The sequence below is a fragment of the Salmo trutta genome, chromosome 25, assembly GCF_901001165.1.
Source record: "Salmo trutta chromosome 25, fSalTru1.1, whole genome shotgun sequence".
Classification (NCBI taxonomy): domain Eukaryota; kingdom Metazoa; phylum Chordata; class Actinopteri; order Salmoniformes; family Salmonidae; genus Salmo; species Salmo trutta.
Window position 1 is genome coordinate 3632560 of NC_042981.1, and position 21937 is coordinate 3654496.

Genomic DNA, 21937 nt, shown 5'->3' on the forward strand with positions numbered 1-21937 from the left:
GTAATTTAGTAAATTCACCGGAAGTTTGCGGGGGGTATGCTAGTTCTGAACGTCACATGCTAATGTAAAAAGCTGGTTTTTGATATAAATATGAACTTGATTGAACAAAACATGCATGTATTGTATAACATAATGTCCTAGGGGTGTCATCTGATGAAGATCATCAAAGGTTAGTGCTGCATTTAGCTGTGGTTTGGATTTATGTGACATTATATGCTAGCTTGAAAAATGGGTGTCTGATTATTTCTGGCTGGGTACTCTGCTGACATAATCTAATGTTTTGCTTTCGCTGTAAAGCCTTTTTGAAATCGGACAGTGTGGTTAGATAAAGGAGAGTCTTGTCTTTAAAATGGTGTAAAATAGTCATATGTTTGAAAAATTGAAGTTTTTGTATTTTTGAGGAATTTGTAATTCGCGCCACGCCCATTATTGGCTATTGGAGCAGGTGTTCCGCTAGCGGAACGTCTAGATGTAAGTTAAGTATTAAAGATGTAGTTAACTCGGACTGGTGTGTTTAACTCTCCTCAGTTGGTAATGCAGAAATTAGCCACAACATTAGTCTACAGGTAATAAAACAAACACTGGCTGTTGTTGACAAGCATATATTCAGTTCATATACACTACTGTTCAAAAGTTTAGGGTCACTTAAAAACGTCCTTGTTTTTGAAAGAAAAGCAATTTTTTGTCCATTAAAATAGCATCAAATTGATCAGAAAAACAGTGTAGACATTGTTAATGTTGTAAATTACTGTTGTAGCAGGAAACGGCTGAGTTTTTATTGAATATCTATACAGGCGTACAGAGGCCCATTATCAGCAACCATCACTCCTGTTTTCCAATTACACGTTGTGCCAACTAATCAAAGTTTATCGTTTTAAAAGACTAATTGATCATTAGAAAACCATTTTGCAATTATGTTAGCACAGCTGAAAACTGCTGTACTGATTAAAGAAGCAATAAAACTGGCCTTCTTTAGACTAGTTGAGTATCTGGAGCATCAGCATTTGTGGGTTCGATTACAGGCTCAAAATGTCCAGAAACAAAGGACTTTCTTCTGAAACTCGTCAGTCTATTCTTGATATAAGAAATGAAGGCTATTTCATGTGAGAAATTGCCAAGAAACTGAGGATCTTGTACAACGCTGTGTACTACTCCCTTCACAGAAAAGTGCAAACTGGCTCTAAGCAGAAAAGAAAGAGGAGTGGGAGGAGCTTCATTAAATAGTACCCGCAAAACACCAGTCTCATTGTCAACAGTAAAGAGACGATTCCAGGATGCTGGCTTTCTAGGCAGAGTTCCTTGGTTCAGTGTCTGTGTTCTTTTGCCCATCTTAATCTTTCATTTGTAATGGCCAGCCTGAGATATGGCTTTTTCTTTGTAAGTCCGCATGTCCTTCCTTCAGGTCCCACAGGCAGTTAGATTCAGGTATGTCATTTCAGGCGAAAATTATTAAAAATGTCAGATCTTTAAGTTATTGCATAGGACAAAACACATATAATATCTCCAAAACCTGTTTTAACTTCAGACCTTATATCCCAAAACCCCATTATTTCCCCCCTTCATTTCTCCCGTAGCAATGGTCAACGAACAAGAGGTAGAAAATGCTGACTCATTTACGTGTTTTAGGACTACAAGCTGGCGAGCTCTATAGGATAGAATATAATATGTAAAGAGCTGATGGTCTCATCATGGACTGTAGGGGGACCTCTAACTTTAATAATGTGAATGTCTCTACAGTCTGAACCACTAATTAGCATGATGTATTCAGATCATCAGTCCCTCCCACTTCACTGACATGTTGAATATGGTGGAACCTGCCGTGGTCTACTGATTTTCATCTATTCATCTATGTGACACTCCTCTTGTTTTATATACATTGATACCAGACTCTTTCCAGCACTTTCACATATAACGTGATCAAACATGTTCACATTTCTCTTCACTGTTACTGTCTCACTGCTCTGTGCTGCAGGTACAGTTCCATAATGTTTCATTTATTTAACCAGGAAAGTGAAGAAAAAAAGTCCTATTTACAATGATGGTCTTCTCTAGATATATATATTGATGTTTCCAAGCACATGTTCACTTCACCTGAGTCTTGATGTATTCAGGTCTAACTGTACCTAACTCTATTGATTTCATCCTCACTGTATCCTTACAGGTCTTGTTGAGGGGAGTGAAGTCACTCAGATACCCACCATACTCTGGGGACTGAAAGACAGTGATTCTCAGATGAACTGCAGTCACACTAAGGGTCTAAGCTACTTCCAGATGTACTGGTACAGACAGCTTCCAGGAGAGGGAATGAAGCAGGTAGTTTACACAAGTACTTATAACAGACCAGACTATGGAGACTTCAGTGAAGACAAATATCCAACTATTAAGACTACAGCTAAGAGTGGATCTTTCACAGTGAAGAAGTTGGAGGCAGGAGACAGCGGCATGTACTTCTGTGCTGTGAGTTAACACAGTGATACAGACAACAAGTACAGCTGTACAAAAACCCCAGTATTTCAACAGGATGTAATATAATATGTAAAGAGATGGTCTCATCACATACATATACAGTGATTTCCGAAATGTTTAGACACCTTAACTTTTTCCACATTTTGTTACGTGACAGCCTTATTCTTAAATGGATTAAATAAATAAACAATCCTCAGCAATACCACATATTGACAAAGATCCCACAGTTGACAGTGCATGTCAGAGCAAAAACCAAGCCATGAAGTTGAAGGAATTGTCCTTTGAGCTCCGAGACAGGATTGGCACAGATCTGGGAAAGGGTACCAAAAAATGTCTGCAGCATTGATGGTCCCCAAGAACACAGTGGCCACCATCATTCTTAAATGGAAGAAATTTGGAACCACCAAGACTATACCTCCCGAGTGGCGCAGCGGTCTAAGGCACTGCATCTCAGTACAGACACCCTGGTTCGTATCTAGGATTGGGAGTCCCATAGGGAGGCGCTCAATTGGTCGGTGTAGGCCATCATTATAAATAAGAATTTGTTCTTAACTGACTTGCCAGGTTAAATAAAATATATTTTTTATTAAAAAACTAGAGCTGGCAGCCTAGCCAAACTGAGCAATTGGGGGAGAAGGGCCTTTTTTTCCTTCTTGTTTTTCTTTACCTTTATTTTACTAGGCAAATCAGTTAAGAACAAATTCTTATTTTCAATGACGGCCTAGGAACAGTGGGTTAACTGCCTTGTTCAGTGGCAAAACGACAGATTTTGTATCTTGTCAGCTCAGGGATTCGAACTTGCAACTTTGACCAGGGAGGTGACCAAGAACCCCATGGTCTAGAGTTCCTCTGTGGCGATGTGAGTACCTTCCAGAAGGACAACCATCTCTGCGGCACTCCACCAATCAGGATTTTATGGTAGAATGACCAGACGGAAGCCACTCCTCAGTAAAAGGCACATGACAGCCCACTTGGAGTTTGCCAAAAGGCACCTAAAGGACTCTCAGACCATGAGAAACAAGATTCTCTGGTCTGATGAAACCATTATTCAACTCTTTGGCCTGAATCCAAGAGTCACGTCTGGAGGAAACTTGGCACCATCCCTCTATTGAAGCATGGTGGTGGCAGCATCATACTGTGGGGATGTTTTTCAGAGGCAGGGACTGGGAAACTAGTCAGGATCGAGGGAAAGATGAACGGTGCAACGTACAGAGAGATCCTTGATGAAAACCTGCTCCAGAGTGCTCAAGACCTCAGACTGGGGCAAAGGTTCACCTTCCAACAGGACAACAACCCTAAGCACACACAACTCACCACTATAACTGTTCCTCTGGAGATACAACTCACCACTATAACTGTTCCTCTGTCTGGAGATACAACTCACCACTATAACTGTTCCTCTGGAGATGCAACTCACCACTATAACTGTTGCTCTGGAGATACAACTCACCACTATAACTGTTCCTCTGTCTGGAGATACAACTCACCACTATAACTGTTCCTCTGGAGATACAACTCACCACTATAACTGTTCCTCTGGAGATACAACTCACCACTATAACGGTTCCTCTGTCTGGAGATACAACTCACCACTGTTTTTTATAATATTTTTATTTCACCTTTATTTAGGCCAGTTGAGAACAAGTTCTCATTTACAACTTCGACCTGACCAAGTTAAAGTAAAGAGGTGCGACAAAAACAACAACACAGAGTTACACATAAACAAACATACAGTCAATAACACAATAGAAAAATCTATGTAGTGTGAGCAAATGTAGAAGAGTAGGGAGCTAAGGCAATAAATAGGCCACAGAGGCAAAATAATTACAATTTAACATTAACATTGGGGTGATAGATGTGCAGATGATGATTTGCAAGTAGAGATACTGGGGTGCAAAAGAGCAAGAGGGTAAGTAATAATATGGGGAGGATGCAATTGGGTGTGCTATTTACAGATTGGCTGTGTATAGGTACAGTGATCGGTAAGTGTCTCCCCCTTTGAAGAGGGGGATGACCACGGCAGCTTTCCAATCTTTGGGGATCTCAGACGATACGATAGAGAGGTTGAATAGGCTAGTAATAGAGGTTGAAACAATTTCGGAGGATCATTTTAGAAAGAGAGTGTCCAGATTGTCTAGCCCAGCTGATTTGTAGGGATCCAGATTTTGCAGCTCTTTCAGAACATCAGCTGTTTGGCTTTGGGTGAAGGAGAAGCGGGGGGGACTTGAGCAAGTTGCTGCAGGTGGTGCTGAGACGTTGGCCGGGTTAGGGGTAGCCAGGTGGAAAGCATGGCCAGCCGTAGAAAAATGCTTAATGAAACTATCGATTACCGTCGATTTATCGGTGGTGAAAGTGTTTCCTATCCTCAGTGCAGTGGGCAGCTGGGAGGAGGTGCTCATATTCTCCATGGACTTTACAGTGTCCCAAAACCTTTTGGAATTAGTGCAACAGGATGAAAATTTCTGTTTGAAAAGCTATCCTTAGCTTTCCTAACAGACTGAGTATATTGGTTCCTAACTTCCCTGAAAAGTTGCATATCGCGGGGGCAATTCGATGCTAATGCAGAACGCCACAGGATATTATTGTGCAGGTCAAGGGGAAACAGGTCTGGAGTGAACCAAGGGCTATATTTGTTCCTAGTTCTACGTTTTTTGAACGGGGCATGCTTATTTAAGATGGTGAGGAAAGCACTTTAGAAGAGCAACAAGGCATCTTCTACTGACGGAACGAGGTCAATATCCTTCCAGGATACCCGGGCAAAGTCGATTAGAAAGTTGTGCTCACTGAAGTGTTTTAGGGAGCGTTTGACCGTGATGCGGGGTGGTCGTTTGACTGCGGACCCATTACACACGCAGGCAATGAGGCAGTGATCGCTGAGATCCTGGTTGAAGACAGCAGAGGTGTATTTAGAGGGCAAGTTGGTCAGAATGATATCTAAGAGGGTGCCCATGTTTTCAGATTTAGGGTTGTACCTGGTAGGTTCCTTGATAATTTGTGTGAGATTGAGGACATCTAGCTTAGATTGTAGGACAGCCGGGGTGTTACGCATGTCCCAGTTTAGGTCACCTAACAGCACGAACTCTGAAGATAGATGGGGGTGATCAATTCACATATGGTGTCCAGGGCACAGCAGGGGGCTGAAGGGGGTCTATAACAAGCGGCAACGGTGAGAGACTTGTTTCTGGAAAAGTGGATTTTTAAAAGTAGAAGCTCAAATTTTTTGGGCACAGACCTGGAGAGTATGACAGAACTCTGCAGTCTATGTCTGCGGTAGATTGCAACTCTGCTCCCTTTGGCAGTTCTATCTTGTCGGAAAATGTTATAGTTAGGGATGGAAATTTCAGGATTTTTGGTGGCCTTCCTAAGCCAGGATTCAGACACGGCTAGGACATAAGGGTTGGCGGAGTGTGCTAAAGCAGTGAATAAAATAAAGTTAGGTAAAAGGCTTCTAATGTCAACATGCATGAAACCAAGGCTTTTACGGTTACAGAAGTCAACAAATGAGAGCGCCTGGGGAATGGGAGTGATGCTGGGGGCTGCAGGGCCTGGATTAACCTCCACATCACCAGAGGAACAGAGGAGGAGTAGGATAAGGGTAAAGCTAAAGGCTATAAGAACCGGTCGTCTAGTGCGTTCGGAACAGAGAGTAAAAGGAGCAGATTTCTGGGCGCGGAGGAATAGATTCAAGGCATAATGTACAGACAAGGGTATGGTAGGATGGGAGTACAGTAGATGTAAACCTAGGCTTTCAGTGATGATGAGAGAGGTTTTGTCTCTAGAGGCACCATTTAAGCCAGGTGAGGTCACCGCATATGTGGGGGGTGGAACAAAAAGGCTAAATAAGGCATATTGAACATGGCTGAAGGCTCTACAGTGAAATAAGACAATAATCACTAACCAAAACAGCAGTAGACAAGGTATATTGACATTAGGGAGGGTCATGTGTAGCCGAGTGATCATAGGGTCCAGTGAGTAGCTAGGCGAGCTGGAGACACGGCGATTGAAACAGCTAGCAGGCCGTGCCTAGTAGGCTAGCAGATGGGGCTAGCAGGTTAGGAGACGGGCCTGCAGGGTACAACACAACTGAAGAGCCTGTAGAAACCCCCTCGTACGGATACGTTGGCAGACCAGTCGTGATGGATCGGTGGGGCTCCGTGTCGGCAGTAAAGGGGTCCAGAACAATCGACAGACTGCTGGGTGGGGCGTTATACGTTCCTCCATTCATTGCCCAATGGGATTCCTATCCCCTTTCTCTAATATCTTTGGCAACGGCACCATGCAAAGCACCCTGGACTGAAGAGACAGACGAATAGGAGAAATGTGCAGGAGAAATTACACGTTAAATTACACATCTCTCCAGGTAGGAATATCAAAAAAATATGATCAATGGCTCATTGGAGAGAAGACATCCTCCTGAGTGATGACATCAGCCAGTATTGTAATCTGACATGTATTATAGACGTTTTAGTGATCTACAATTCATATTCCTATTAACTTCCAGTGTAGTGAGAGAGTCTTTACCACAGTACTACGTCATACAGAGAGAGACTTTACCACAGTACTACGTCATACTGAGAGAGACTTTACCACAGTACTACATCATACTGAGAGAGACTTTACCACAGTACTATGTCATACTGAGAGAGAGACTTTACCACAGTACTACATCATACTGAGAGAGACTTTACCACAGTACTACATCATACCGGATGGATTTCTGACCGCTTAAACACCAATAACTCAGATACACATAAAAACATGAAATGACCAAGGGAATCAATAGAACATCACTAAGAGATGGACAAAAATAATATAACATTCAAAATGGGTGAAATTGTCCTTTACCTCAATAAACTACCTCCAGATAGCAGTGCATCAGATCTCCCTCTCTGCTCTACTAAACCCTGCTTCCTGTCCCACATAGACTCCTCCTGCTGGGTTCCTCTCAGGTCTCTGATGTTTTAGATGTTCTCGTAAGGAGGCAGCATCCCTCTATAAGATCACTGAGATGAGTTGATGAGAAGCCACCTCTAATTCATGTGGAGTGGTTTGTCTGTCTCATTATTTCTGTCTCCTTAACAGTGAGTCAACATGATCACAATTCTTATCTCCATCACCATGGGTTACACAGCCTGGGCTGCAGGTATTCAGATCATTGATTTCATCAACTACTAATATACTCATTTGATTGGTTTTATGTTTCAGGTCAATATGTTTCTTTATGTTGTTTCACCTCTTTCTGTCTCTCTCTTTCTCCTTCTTTCTCTCTGTCTCTCTCTCCAGGTTCTTCTCTCAGTAACCAGGTCTACCAGAATCCTGCATCCCTGTACAAGAACCCGGGAGAGTCGGCTAAGATGGAGTGTTCACATAGTATATCAAGCTATAATTGTATCCTCTGGTACAAGCAATCCAACTACAGAGAATTGGTGCTACTAGGATACATGGTTGAGAAAACTGGATTTCCTGAGGCTGGATTTGGTATAGAAGGAGATGCTAATGCAGGTGGTACCAGCACCTTAACCATCAATCAACTAAATCCAAATAGCAGTGCTGTGTATTACTGTGCTGCTAGTTTACACAGTGCGTCAGATCTCTCTCTCTGCACTACAAAAACCTCCTCCCTGGTGTACTGTAGACTAATCACACCTGTATTAACATCACACTGTATCTGACTCTGATTCAATGCCAAAACACTCACCAGCTGGTCTAACAGAAAGGGGAGGTTCCCTCTGATATACAGGAGACCATGATACAGTATGGTATGATATCATGTCTTTCCTGTAGGTGGAGTTACAGCTCAACAAATCCATGTGGACTCACCAGACACAGTACCACTGTAAACTATGGTGTGTAGTAAGGAGTCTGAGAGTTGAAGATCCATGTCATTTTGAATGTTCATCTTGACTCAGTGTTGAACTAAGAATCTTTCACTGTTGGATATTTTTCACCTCTGAACGTGAATCTCTTGATTATTCTTGAACACAGATTAGATACTGTCTAAAATACTCTATAAATCCATATATTTCCTGAATGACTACAGTAGTTATAACAAACAGGTCTCTCTCTCCTCTTCTGTAACTGTTGAACTCCTCTGTTCCAGCGTTCTTCAGTCTCCATCTTCAGTATTTCAGAGTTCTGGAGAAACTGCTGTCCTGTCCTGTTCACACACTCTCCCCAGCTACAACACCATACTGTGGTATCAGCAGGTGGAACACACTCTCCCCAGCTACAACACCATACTGTGGTATCAGCAGGTGGAACACACTCTCCCCAGCTACAACACCATACTGTGGTATCAGCAGGTGGAACACACTCTCACCAGCTAAAACACCTTGTTATGATCTAGTCTCACCACAGATAATAATCAGTCCTAAAAAGTATTAATCTTAATTGAGTTTACTGCATTTGGGCATGAATTCTTGATAGAAACATGCGTATCGTATCCAGAAGTACTGATAGCACTTGTAAAGCCTAAGAAAGTAGCAGGAATGTGCAGAAAGTCGTTTTGAGTGCATTTTATTGAAGGGAAACAATAACAGTCTTGAACGTTTTTGGCAACATAATGATATATTCTTACATACTGTACAATGAAGAATTAAACAACACAATACTAGTCTTCTCCCATTTTTTTAACCATTGCCACCCACCCACAAGGTGTATAAATAACAACAATAAATAAGAATATAATAAGATAATAGATACAAAACAAAAAACATGAAGAACATAAATCAATCAACTCTAATTAGCACATGTAGGACAGTATGCAAGTATGTGTGCATGCAGTTGTATTTCTCACATGTGCAGCACATAGTATTTGTTTTACAGTCCTTCTTTGGGGGGCAGAATTGGCATCTCCTCCTCTTGCCTGCCCCAGCTGCAGCCTCAGGTGATCAGGACAAGATTCAGCCCCCTGAACTGCTTTCACAAGCGCTGCAGAGGCTGCTGTGTGGGGGAGGCGCTCCCTTCTATAAATGTGTGGTGTTGCCTTTCCCAGCTGCTCCAGGAACACCCTCCTCTTGTTCTGCTTATCAGGCATCCAGGTAGGGTTGATCTTGTTCCATATCACGAATGTATTGTATGAGGACACATCCATGATGTTATGGAAGATGACCAGGGCCCAGTGGGCGGTCATTCTCCTGCAGCTGTAAGTTCCAATCACCTTGTCCAGGTTGTCTGCTCCCCCTTGTTGCGAGGAGTGCAGGGGGGAGCTCAGGCTTGTTCTTTCCAACTGTGCCAACCATGTTGATCTTCCTCTTCAGGAGCTGCTGGTTGAGTTCAATCAGTAGCACACATCATCTCAAATTCTCATTGTGTGTGTGTGTGTGTGTGTGTGTGTGTGTGTGTGTGTGTGTGTGTGTGTGTGTGTGTGTGTGTGTGTGTGTGTGTGGTGTGTGTGTCTTTGTGGTTTTTGTGGTGTGTAAATTATTTTATAACTGCCGGGTCAAAAATGACCCTAAGACAATCTTTGTACCTTGGTGGTGTACAGCTTATGAACAAAGGCGATGTTTCACTTTCTAATGTTGGGGTCACTAGGAAAAGTCATCAAATTTCAAGTTTAAAAAATATAATTTAGGGGGTTTTCTCTGCTGTTAAACATATTGGAATGTCATTGTTGACCCTGAAGACAACACAAGGGTTAAATTCACTGTTGTTTCCCCATCAATTGTGATGATTTCCACAGTTCTATCAATAATTGCTGATCAGCTGTTTTTAGAATCTATTAGATTTAGGTAACAATCCATCAAATTAGTCTACAGGTAATAAAACAAACACTGGCTGTTGTTGACAAGCATATATTCAGTTCATATACACTACCGTTCAAAAGTTTAGGGTCACTTAAAAATCTCCTTGTTTTTGAAAGAAAAGCATATTTTTGTCCATTAAAATAACATCAAATTGATCAGAAATACAGTGTAGACATTGTTAATGTTGCAAATGACTATTGTAGATGGAAACGGCTGAGTTATTATGGAATATCTAAACAGGCGTACAGAGGCCCATTATCAGCAACCATCACTCCTGTGTTCCAATGACACGTTGTGCCACCTAATCCAAGTTTATCATTTAAAAAGGCTAATTGATCATTAGAAAACCCTTTTGCAATTATGTTAGCACAGCTGAAAACTGTTGTACTGATTAAAGAAGCAATAAAACTGGCCTTCTTTAGACTAGTTGAGTATCTGGAGCATCAGCATTTGTGGGTTCGATTACAGGCTCAAAATGTCCAGAAACAAAGGACTTTCTTCTGAAACTCGTCAGTCTATTCTTGATATGAGAAATTAAGGCTATTCCATTTGAGAAATCGCCAAGAAACGGAAGATCTTGTACAACGCTTTGTACTACTCCCTTCACAGAACAGCGCAAACTGGCTCTAACCAGAATAGAAAGAGGAGTGGGAGGCCCCGGTGCCCAACTGAGCAAGAGGACAAGTACGTAAGAGTGTCTAGTTTGAGAAGCAGACGCCTCACAAGTCCTTAACTGGCAGCTTCATTAAATAGTACCCGCAAAACACCAGTCTCGTTGTCAAAAGTGAAGAGGCGATTCCGGGATGCTGGCCTTCTAGGCAGAGTTCCTCTGTCCAGTGTCTGTGTTCTTTTACCCATCTTTATCTTTTCTTTTCTATTTATTGGCCAGTCTAAGATATGGCTTTTCTTGCAACTCTGCATGTCCTTCATATCCTTGCTTCAGGTCCTGAGCTACAGGCAATTAGATTCAGGTATGTCATTTCAGGCGAAAATTAAAAAAAATGTCAGATCCTTAAGTTATTGCACAGAACAAAACTATAACATCTCCAAAGCCTGTGTTAACTTCAGGCCTTATATCCCAAAACCCCATTATTTTCCCCCTTCATTTCTCCCACAGCAATCGTCAACGAACTAGAGGTAGAAAATGCTGACTCATTTCCGTGTTTTAGGACTACAAGCTGGCGAGCTCTATAGGATAGAATATAATATGTAAAGAGCTGATGGTCTCATCATGGACTGTAGGGGGACCTCTAACTTTAATAATGTGAATGTCTCTACAGTCTGAACCACTAATTAGCATGATGTATTCAGATCATCAGTCCCTCCCACTTCACTGACATGTTGAATATGGTGGAACCTGCCGTGGTCTACTGATTGTCATCTATTCATCTATGTGACACTCCTCTTGTTTTATATACATTGATACCAAACTCTTTCCAGCACTCTCACATATAACGTGATCAAACATGTTCACATTTCTCTTCACTGTTACTGTCTCACTGCTCTGTGCTGCAGGTACAGTTTCATAATGTTTCATTTATTTAACCAGGAAAGTTAAGAACAAAATTCTTATTTACGATGACGGTCTTCTCTAGTTTTAGATATTGATGTTTCCAAGCATATGTTCACTTCACCTGAGTCTTGATGTATTCAGGTCTAACTGTACCTAACTCTATTGATTTCATTCTCACTGTATCCTTACAGGTCTTGTTGAGGGGAGTGAAGTCACTCAGATACCCACCATACTCTGGGGACTGAAAGACAGGGATGCTCTGATGAACTGCAGTCACACTAAGGGATCCTTCTACTACCAGATGTACTGGTACAGACAGCTTCCAGGAGAGGGAATAAAACAGGTAGTTTACACTACTTCCAGTTCCAAACCTGAGTATTCAGGGGATTTCAGTGAAGACAAATTCTCAGCCAAGAAGACTGTAGCTGAGAGTGGATCTTTCACAGTGAAGAAGTTGGAGACAGGAGACAGCGGCATGTACTTCTGTGCTGTGAGTGAACACAGTGATACAGACAACAAGTACAGCTGTACAAAAACCCCAGTATTTCAACAGGATGTAATATAATATGTAAAGAGATGGTCTCATCACATACTGTAGGGGGACCTCTAACTCTAGTTCTTCTAATGTCTGATGGTTTCATTGTCATGATCATGTAATCAGTCATGTTCACAGTGAGGTCCTATGAGCAAGCTTTACAGTACAGGCTTCCTGACACTCCCTCTAACACTGTCACTATCCACCACCCTGAAGGAAACATGATACTACTTCAGCCAATCTCCTTTCACCTCAGAGCTTCATCCAGGAGACACTCATATCACATCCTCATCATCGTCTTCCTCAGCAAATTCATCATCCCCATCATCATTGTCTTCCTCAGCATATTCATCATCCTCATTATCATCGTCTTCCTCATCATCCCCATCATCATCGTCTTCCTCAGCATATTGATCATCCTCATCATCATCGTCTTCCTCAGTATATTCATCATCCTCATCATCATGTTCAGAGTTCTGATTCACCTGGCAGCTCTACCACTCTGGGTGACAGGTATTAAATCACTTACGATGAGAAGCCTAACGATTCTACGAATGTCATCAAACTGAATAAAATATCCTTTCTATCGCTCCTTCTCTCTCTTTCTTTCTCTTTCTTTCTTTCTCTCTCAATCTCACTTCATCTCCTCTATCTCTCTCTCTCTGTCACCTTCTCTCCCTCTCTCCTCTCCTCTCTCTCCCTCTCTCCTCTCTCTCGCTCCTCTCTCCTTTTCTCCTCTCCCTCTCTCTCCTCTCTCTCCCTCTCTCCCTCTCTCTCCTCTCTCCTCTCTCCTCTCTCCTCTCTCCTCTGTCTCCTCTCTCCTCTGTCTCCTCTCTCCTCTTTCCTCTCTCCCTCTCTCTCCTCTCTCCTCTCTCTCCTCTCTCCCTCTCTCTCTCTCTCTCTCTGTCCACAGGGCAGTTGTTTAGTAGCATGGTTCATCAGAGGCCTGTGGCACTAACAGAAGGACCTGGAGGAATCGTTCAACTCACCTGCAGCCATACTGTAACGGCTGTCGTCTGAAGAAGTGGACCAAGGTGCAGCGGAGTTAGTGTTCATTATCAGAATTTAATATAAACAACATGAACACTATACAAACCAAGAAATGAGTAAACCGACAGCAAACAGTCCTGTCTGGTACAAAACACTGACAGGAACAATTACCCACAAACCCAAAGGAAAAACATGCTCCTTATGTGTGACTCCCAATCAGCAGCAACGAGCTTCAGCTGTGCCTGATTGGGAGCCACACACACGGCCCAAAACAAAGAAATACAAAAACATAGAAAAAGGAACATAGAACGCCCACCCAATGTAACACCCTGGCCTAACCAAAATAAAGAACAAAAACCCCTCTCTATGGCCAGGGCGTTACAGTACCCCCCCCCAAAGGTGCGGACTCCGGCCGCAAAACCTGACTCTGAAGGGGAGGGTCCGGGTGGGCCTTCTTACGGCGGCGGCTCAGGTGCGGGACGTGGCCTCTGCTCCACCCTTGACGTCGCCCTCTTCGGTGGCGCACCTGGCCGCGCCGAAGGTCTGGTGGGCGACACTGACTGCGCCCGGCTGGCGGCCGGCGATGGTTGCGCCCGGCTGGCGGGCGGCGATGGTTGCGCCCGGCTGGCGGGCGGCGATGGTTGCGCCCGGCTGGCGGGCGGCGATGGTTGCGCCCGGCTGGCGGGCGGCGATGGTTGCGCCTGGCTGGCGGGCGACCCTTGTTGCGCCCGGCTGGCGGGCGACCCTGGCTGCGCCCGGCTGGCGGGCGGTGATGGTTGCGCCTGGCTGGCGGGCGACCCTGGCTGCTCTGACGGCACTGACCCAGGATTCACCAGGCTGGGGAGACATGACAGAGGCCTGGCCCTAGGCGTAGGCACAGGACTCACCGGGCTGGCGGGCGTCCCTGGCCACTCTGGCAGTTCGGGGCAGTCTGGCCACTCCGGCAGGTCGGGGCAGTCTGGCCACTCCGGCAGGTCGGGGCAGTCTGGCCACTCCGGCAGTTCGGGGCAGTCTGGCCACTCCGGCAGTTCGGGGCAGTCTGGCCACTCCGGCAGTTCGGGGCAGTCTGGCCACTCCGGCAGTTCGGGGCAGTCTGGCCACTCCGGCAGTTCGGGGCAGTCTGGCCACTCCGGCAGTTCGGGGCAGTCTGGCCACTCCGGCAGTTCGGGGCAGTCTGGCCACTCCGGCAGTTCGGGGCAGTCTGGCCACTCCGGCAGTTCGGGGCAGTCTGGCCACTCCGGCAGTTCGGGGCAGTCTGGCCACTCCGGCAGTTCGGGGCAGTCTGGCCACTCCGGCAGTTCCGCGCAGTCTGGCCACTCCGGCAGTTCCGCGCAGTCTGGCCACTCCGGCAGTTCCGCGCAGTCTGGCCACTCCGGCAGTTCCGCGCAGTCTGGCCACTCCGGCAGTTCAGCGCAGTCTGGCCACTCCGGCAGTTCAGCGCAGTCTGGCCACTCCGGCAGTTCAGCGCAGTCTGGCCACTCCGGCAGTTCAGCGCAGTCTGGCCACTCCGGCAGTTCAGCGCAGTCTGGCCACTCCGGCAGTTCAGCGCAGTCTGGCCACTCCGGCAGTTCAGCGCAGTCTGGCCACTCCGGCAGTTCAGCGCAGTCTGACCTCTCTGGCGACTGTTGACTGGCGGGCAGCTCTGACGACTGTTGACTGGCGGGCAGCTCTGACGACTGTTGACTGGCGGGCAGCTCTAGCGACTGTTGACTGGCGGGCAGCTCTGACGACTGTTGACTGGCGGGCAGCTCTGACGACTGTTGACTGGCGGGCAGCTCTGGCGATGGTTGACTGGCGGGCAGCTCTGACGACTGTTGACTGGCGGGCAGCTCCGACGACTGTTGACTGGCGGGCAGCTCCGACGACTGTTGACTGGCGGGCAGCTCTGACGACTGTTGACTGGCGGGCAGCTCTGACGACTGCTGACTGGCAGGGCTGGGGACACGCACCTTGGGCTTGGTGCGGGGAGCAGGGACGGGCCGGACAGGACTGGGGACATGCACTGTGGACTTGGTGCGGGGAGCAGGGACGGGCCAGACAGGACTGTGAACACGCACTGGTGAACTGAAGCGTGGAGCCGGTTTTGCCACTCGTCCTGGCTGGATGCCCTTCCTAGCACGGCATGTGCTGGGCATGTCCACCGGACGCACCGGGCTGTGCGGACGCACTGGCGACACAGCGCGCAACTCCGCATACCAAGGCTCCTCCTCCAGATCTTCCTTCAGCAGGTCCTCAATAAACCACCTCATCTGCGTCTCCTCCTCTGCCGTCATCCCCCACGAGAGCAGTGGTCTGGGCTCCTCCTCTGCCCTTCCGGACCACCCCATTAGCCCCCCCCCAAAATTTTCTTGGGGGTGTCTTCCGGGCTTCCTCGACCGACGCCAGCGACCCCGTCTGCTGGCCGGCGTCTCCTCCATTGACCGGACCTCCCTCTTCCGCTGCTTGGTCCCTTGGTGGTGGGTAATTCTGTAACGGCTGTCGTCTGAAGAAGTGGACCAAGGTGCAGCGGAGTTAGTGTTCATTATCAGAATTTAATATAAACAACATGAACACTATACAAACCAAGAAATGAGTAAACCGACAGCAAACAGTCCTGTCTGGTACAAAACACTGACAGGAACAATTACCCACAAACCCAAAGGAAAAACATGCTCCTTATGTGTGACTCCCAATCAGCAGCAATGAGCTTCAGCTGTGCCTGATTGGGAGCCACACACACGGCCCAAAACAAAGAAATACAAAAACATAGAAAAAGGAACATAGAACGCCCACCCAATGTAACACCCTGGCCTAACCAAAATAAAGAACAAAAACCCCTCTCTATGGCCAGGGCGTTACACATACTAACCCTAACTACTACATGATACTATGGTACAAACAGTCAGCAGGAGACACTGCTATGAAACTCATTGGTTATGCATATAAAAAGTCAATAACCATGTTGAAATTGTTTGAAAAGCACTTCAATGTGAGTGGAGACGGTGAGAAAGAGGCTTATCTTCATCTAGTGAGTCTGAGAGGACATGAACACAGTGCAGTTTATTACTGTGCAGCCAGCCAACACAGTGATGTAGAGTTCCTCCTGTTCTCTACTAAAACCCTGTCTGATGGTAATATTAGACCACGGCTCAGAACACCTGCATCTGAGGTTTGACTTTGACTCAGTGCCAATGAATAAACACAGATGGATGATGGCATTAGCAAGGTGATATCTGTCCTAGTACAGTATACCAGTATTTACAGTTTAGAGTCATCACTCATTAACATACATTATGCAATGTTACAATGTCATATTCAATTACTCCCCCCTGGATAGATGTGATTCACATGACTACTCTCTCTATCACCCCTCTTTCTCTCTCTCTCTCTCCCTCTCTCCCTCTCTCCCTCTCTCCCTCTCTCCCTCTCTCTCCTTTACTGTTCTGACCTGAAGTCAGTGCAGTGTATTACTGTTCTGTCCTGAAGTCAGTGCAGTGTATTACTGTTCTGTCCTGAAGTCAGTGTAGTGTATTACTGTTCTGTCCTGAAGTCAGCGCAGTGTATTACTGTTCTGTCCTGAAGTCAGTGCAGTGTATTACTGTTTTGACCTGAAGTCAGTGCAGTGTATTACTGTCCTGACCTGAAGTCAACACAGTGATGTAGATACCCTTCTCTCTTCTACAAAACCCCCTTCTGATCCTTTACTCCATAACTGCAGTGAACATCAACACCCAGCACACCTGCTATCCACCGCTGTAGATGTCTGAGCACATGGAGGAAGTTGATATCAATCCTCTTTACCAAATAATGTGGTTGATGTTGTGGTCTTGAAGAAACGGTTCAGGTATTTCTTCAAATTACAGCCTTTTTGTAGTGTGATGACTGCAGAATCTATAACACAGATAGAATCTAAAGACTAAAAAAGACAAATACTATCTACGATGTAGATACACCTTTAAGTTGTAGATACACCCTTAAGTTGAACAGGAGACCTGTAGGTGAACAAGGGATCTGCTTGAATATCAACACAAGATCTGACGTCAAAGTGACGTCATTTCCTTCCCCTCCGGCAGCTCAGTTCAGCTCCCCTTCTCTATGGACTTATTCTCCTCTCCCCCTATGGGCTCTGGTCTAAAGTAGTGCACTAGAAAGGGAATAGGGTGCCATTTGGGATGCTGACATACATTTGACACTCCCACTAGATGACATCACATCTCTGACTATCTGAAAACCCTTTCTCCTTGTCCATGTGACTCTTCTCTCCAGAACCATCAACATGATCAAGCTTCTCATACATGTAGCAACTCTACCACTATGGGTGACAGGTACTAAATCCCTCATGAAAGATAGATTTACTACTGAAATATGTTGCTGTCAATATGCTGAGTAATACTGTATATTTCATATTGTCTGTTTTCATCCACTGGGCTGTCACAAACAGACAAAGTTCACCAGACTCCTACTGCAATACTAAAAAGACCTGAAGATAAAGTTCAACTCACCTGCAGCCACACTGTTTCAAGATACGACATGATACTGTGGTACCAACAGTCAGCCCAAAACACTGCTCTGAAACTCATTGGGTATGTGTGGAACACCAGTCCAACGGTGGAAGATTCCTTTAAAGGGCGTTTTAATGTCAGTGGAGATGCTGCAGCTAATAAAATGGCGTATCTACATTTTCCCAAACTGACAGAAGCTGAAGACAGTGCAGTGTATTTCTGTGCTGCTAGTGAAGCACAGAGTTTCACTATACCCTCTCTCCTCTACAAAAACCCTCTCTGATCCTCTCATATAATACTGACTACAGCTCTAAACACCTGCACCTGTCTTCAACCACTTCAACAACACTTTGCTATGAACCATTTGATATCAAACAGATGGTAATGATACTGTTATAAGTGGCTAGTTTAGATGGTTTAGGTGCACTTCCTCAGTTCTCCAACAGGAGGGAGTGTTTCTCAACACACATTTAGAAAATGCTGTATTGTGGCAGTTTATGGGTCCTGGTCAAAAGTTGTGCCCTATATAGGGAATAGGGTGTCATTTGGGATTCAGACGCTTTCTAAATGTGTGTGGGACAGTATGGGTGCCTGGGCCAGGGAATGTGGTACGGGAGAGCCCTTGGGGGCCTTGGGCCAGGGAATGTTATGGGAGTGCCTCTGGGGGCCTGGTCCTGGTGACCCTCTGTCTCCATATGTGTAGACCATGTATCTGATGCTGTCTGTACAAAAAGAGTATGGAGTGTCATTCTTTTTCTGTCCAGACATCATCAGATATAAGGGCTACATACTGTATTGAGTGACTGAGCATGGTTGAATGTGTGTATGTGTATATGTATACAGTGGGGAGAACAAGTATTTGATACACTGCCGATTTTGCAGGTTTTCCTACTTACAAAGCATGTAGAGGTCTGTAATTTTTATCATAGGTACACTTCAACTGTGAGACATGGAATCTAAAACAAAAATCCAGAAAATCACATTGTATGATTTTTAAGTAATTAAATTTGCATTTTATTGCATGACATAAGTATTTGATCACCTACCAACCAGTAAGAATTCCGGCTCTCAAAGACCTGTTAGTTTTTCTTTAAGAAGCCCTCCTGTTCTCCACTCATTACCTGTATTAACTGCACCTGTTTGAACTCCTTACCTGTATAAAAGACATCTGTCCACACACTCAATCAAACAGACTCTAACCTCTCTTTCAATGGCCAAGACCAGAGAGCTGTGTAAGGACATCAGGGATAAAATTGTAGACCTGCACAAGGCTGGGATGGGCTACAGGACAATAGGCAAGCAGCTTGGTGAAAAGGCAACAACTGTTGGCGCAATTATTAGAAAATGGAAGAAGTTCAAGATGACGGTCAATCACCCTCGGTCTGGGGCTACATGCAAGATATCCCCTCGTGGGGCATCAATGATCATGAGGAAGGTGAGGGATCAGCCCAGAACTACACGGCAGGACCTGGTCAATGACCTGAAGAGAGCTGGGACCACAGTCTCAAAGAAAACCATTAGTAACACACTATGCCGTCATGGATTAAAATCCTGCAGCGCACGCAAGGTCCCCCTGCTCAAGCCAGCGCATGTCCAGGCCCGTCTGAAGTTTGACAATGACCATCTGGATGATCCAGAGGAGGAATGGGATAAGGTCATGTGGTCTGATGAGACAAAAATAGAGCTTTTTGGTCTAAACTCCACTCGCCATGTTTGGAGGAAGAAGAAGGAAGCGTACAACCCCAAGAACAGCATCCCAACCATGAAGCATGGAGGTGGAAACATCATTCTTTGGGATGCTTTTCTGCAAAGGGAACAGGACGACTGCACCGTATTGAGGGGAGGATGTATGGGGCCATGTATCGCGAGATCTTGGCCAACAACCTCCTTCCCTCAGTAAGAGCATTGAAGATGGGTCGTGGCTGGGACTTTCAGCATGACAACGAAGACAACAACGGGTAAGACAACAACAGCTAATCAGCTAAGACAACACAACAGGTAAAATGGCGATGAATGGGCAGAGAGGGTCAGTTAACTACACACAGGGCCTGAGTTCGGGGCTGGGGCCGACAGATAAACAAAAAATAAACAAAATGGAGTACCGTGACTAATGAACAGTTCAGCAGGCATCAGCTATGTAGCCAAGTGATCATAGGGTGCAGTGAACAGCAATAGATGAAACAGGGAAGCCGCTGGGTAGTCGTTACTACCTAGCAAGCGGGAGACACAGCATTTAAAGTTAGCAGGCCGGGGCTAGTAGAAGCGCCTGCTCCGACGTCCAGCAAAGGTCTGTTGGGGGCACAGCGGATGGAGTTACGTCGGCAGACCAGTCGTGTTGGAACGGCGGGGCTTCGTTTCGACAAAGGGTCCAGGCCAGTTGGCGAAAGAGGTATTGTGGTTGTAGTAATTTTGTTTGCTAGCCGGGAGATGCACCTGGCTCACGGATAACTGGTGCTAGGTTTGGGACAAGGTTGATAGCCACTTGGTAGCAGCTAGCTAGCAGCGATGATCGGATGCAAAGGTCTAGAGCTTACGGCAGGAATCCGGTGATGTAGTGGCTTCTAGTCGTGTTAGTGAAGAGTCCGGGAGGCATCAGCTTTGGAGCCGAGTGATCATAGGGTCCACTGAGAGGGCCGGGAGGTTGGCCACTCTTTATCACTTTATCACAGTACTACGTCATACCAGACGTATGTCTGACTGCTTGACCTCAAATAACTAAGATACACATTAAAACATGAAATGACCCATGGCATTGATAAGACCTCACTCAGAGATCCACAAAAATATTATGACATTCAAAATGGGTGAATATTTCCTTTAACCATCAATCAACTACCTCCAGATAGCAGTGCATCAGATCTCCCTCTCTGCTCTACTAAACCCTGCTTCCTGTCCCACATAGACTCCTCCTGCAGGGTTCATCTCAGGTCTCTGATGTTTTAGATGTTCTCATAAGGAGGCAGCATCCCTCTATAAGATCACTGAGATGAGTTGATGAGAAGCCACCTCTAATTCATGTGGAGTGGTTTGTCTGTCTCATTCTTTCTGTCTCCTTAACCTGTTAGGGTATAGGGGGCAGTATTGAGACTTTTTTGAAAAAAGATGTGCCCATTTTTAAATGCCTCCTACACCTACCCAGTAACTACAATATGCATATACTTATTATATATGGATAGAAAACACCCTAAAGTTTCAAAAACTGTTTGAATGGTGTCTGTGAGTATAACAGAACTCATTTGGCAGGCAAAACCCTGAGACAGATTCTGACAGGAAGTGGATACCTGATGTGTTGAATTGACTTTGAGCCTATGCCATTGAAAAACAAAGGGGGTGAATTATATTCTGGCACTTCCTATTGCTTCCACAAGATGTCCCCAGCCTTTACAAAGTGTTTTGAGTGTTCTACAGTGAGATCTGACCGAATAAGAGCCATGGAACGTGATGGTCCATCATTCACCCTGGCGCGCGATTTGATGGTGGGTACTCTCATTCCGAAACGTTTTAAAAGAAAACCCAATGGTCCGCCTTGAATTTTATTCATGTTCTGGTTAAAAAAGGCCCTAATGATTTATGCGATACAACGTTTGACATGTTTGAACGAACGGAAATATATTTTTTCCGTTCTTGAAGTGAAGTGAAGTCCGGCTGGCTTAGATCATGCGCTACAACACGGAGGTTTTTCGACATAAATGATGTGCTTTTTTGAACAAAACTACATTCGTTATGGACCTGGGACTCTTTGGAAGTGACATCTGATGAAGAGAATCAAAGGTAATGGATTATTTATATAGTATTTTCGATTTTAGATTCCTCCAACATGGCGGTTAGTCTGTATCGCGATGCGTATTTTTCTGGCGCAGTGCTCAGATTATTGCAAAGTGTGATTTCCCAGTAAGGTTAATTTAAAATCTGACAAGTCCATTGCGTTCAAGAGATGTAAATCTATAATTCTTTGAATGACAATATAATATTTTAGCAATGTTTTCTAATATTAATTAATTATTTTGTCGTCATGACTTGACTGCCGGTATTGGAGGGAAACGATTTCCTGAACATCAACGCCATAGTAAAACACTGTTTTTAGATATAAATATGAACTTGATAGAACTAAAAATGCATGCATTGTCTAACAAAATGTCCTAGGAGTGTCATCTGATGGAGATTGTAAAAGGTTAGTGCATAATTTTAGCTGATTGTATGGTTTTGG

At 45.0% G+C, this 21937-nt stretch overlaps 1 long non-coding RNA gene across 1 annotated transcript; it reads left to right on the forward strand.

Annotated features, from left to right (window-relative positions):
- The first annotated feature begins 1668 nt into the window (after positions 1–1668).
- LOC115161860 (uncharacterized) lies at positions 1669–12117 on the forward strand. The gene is made up of 3 exons (XR_003869435.1): positions 1669–1972; positions 2162–2313; positions 12068–12117. It is a non-coding gene; the product is annotated as an uncharacterized LOC115161860 (long non-coding RNA).
- The last annotated feature ends 9820 nt before the right edge of the window (positions 12118–21937 follow it).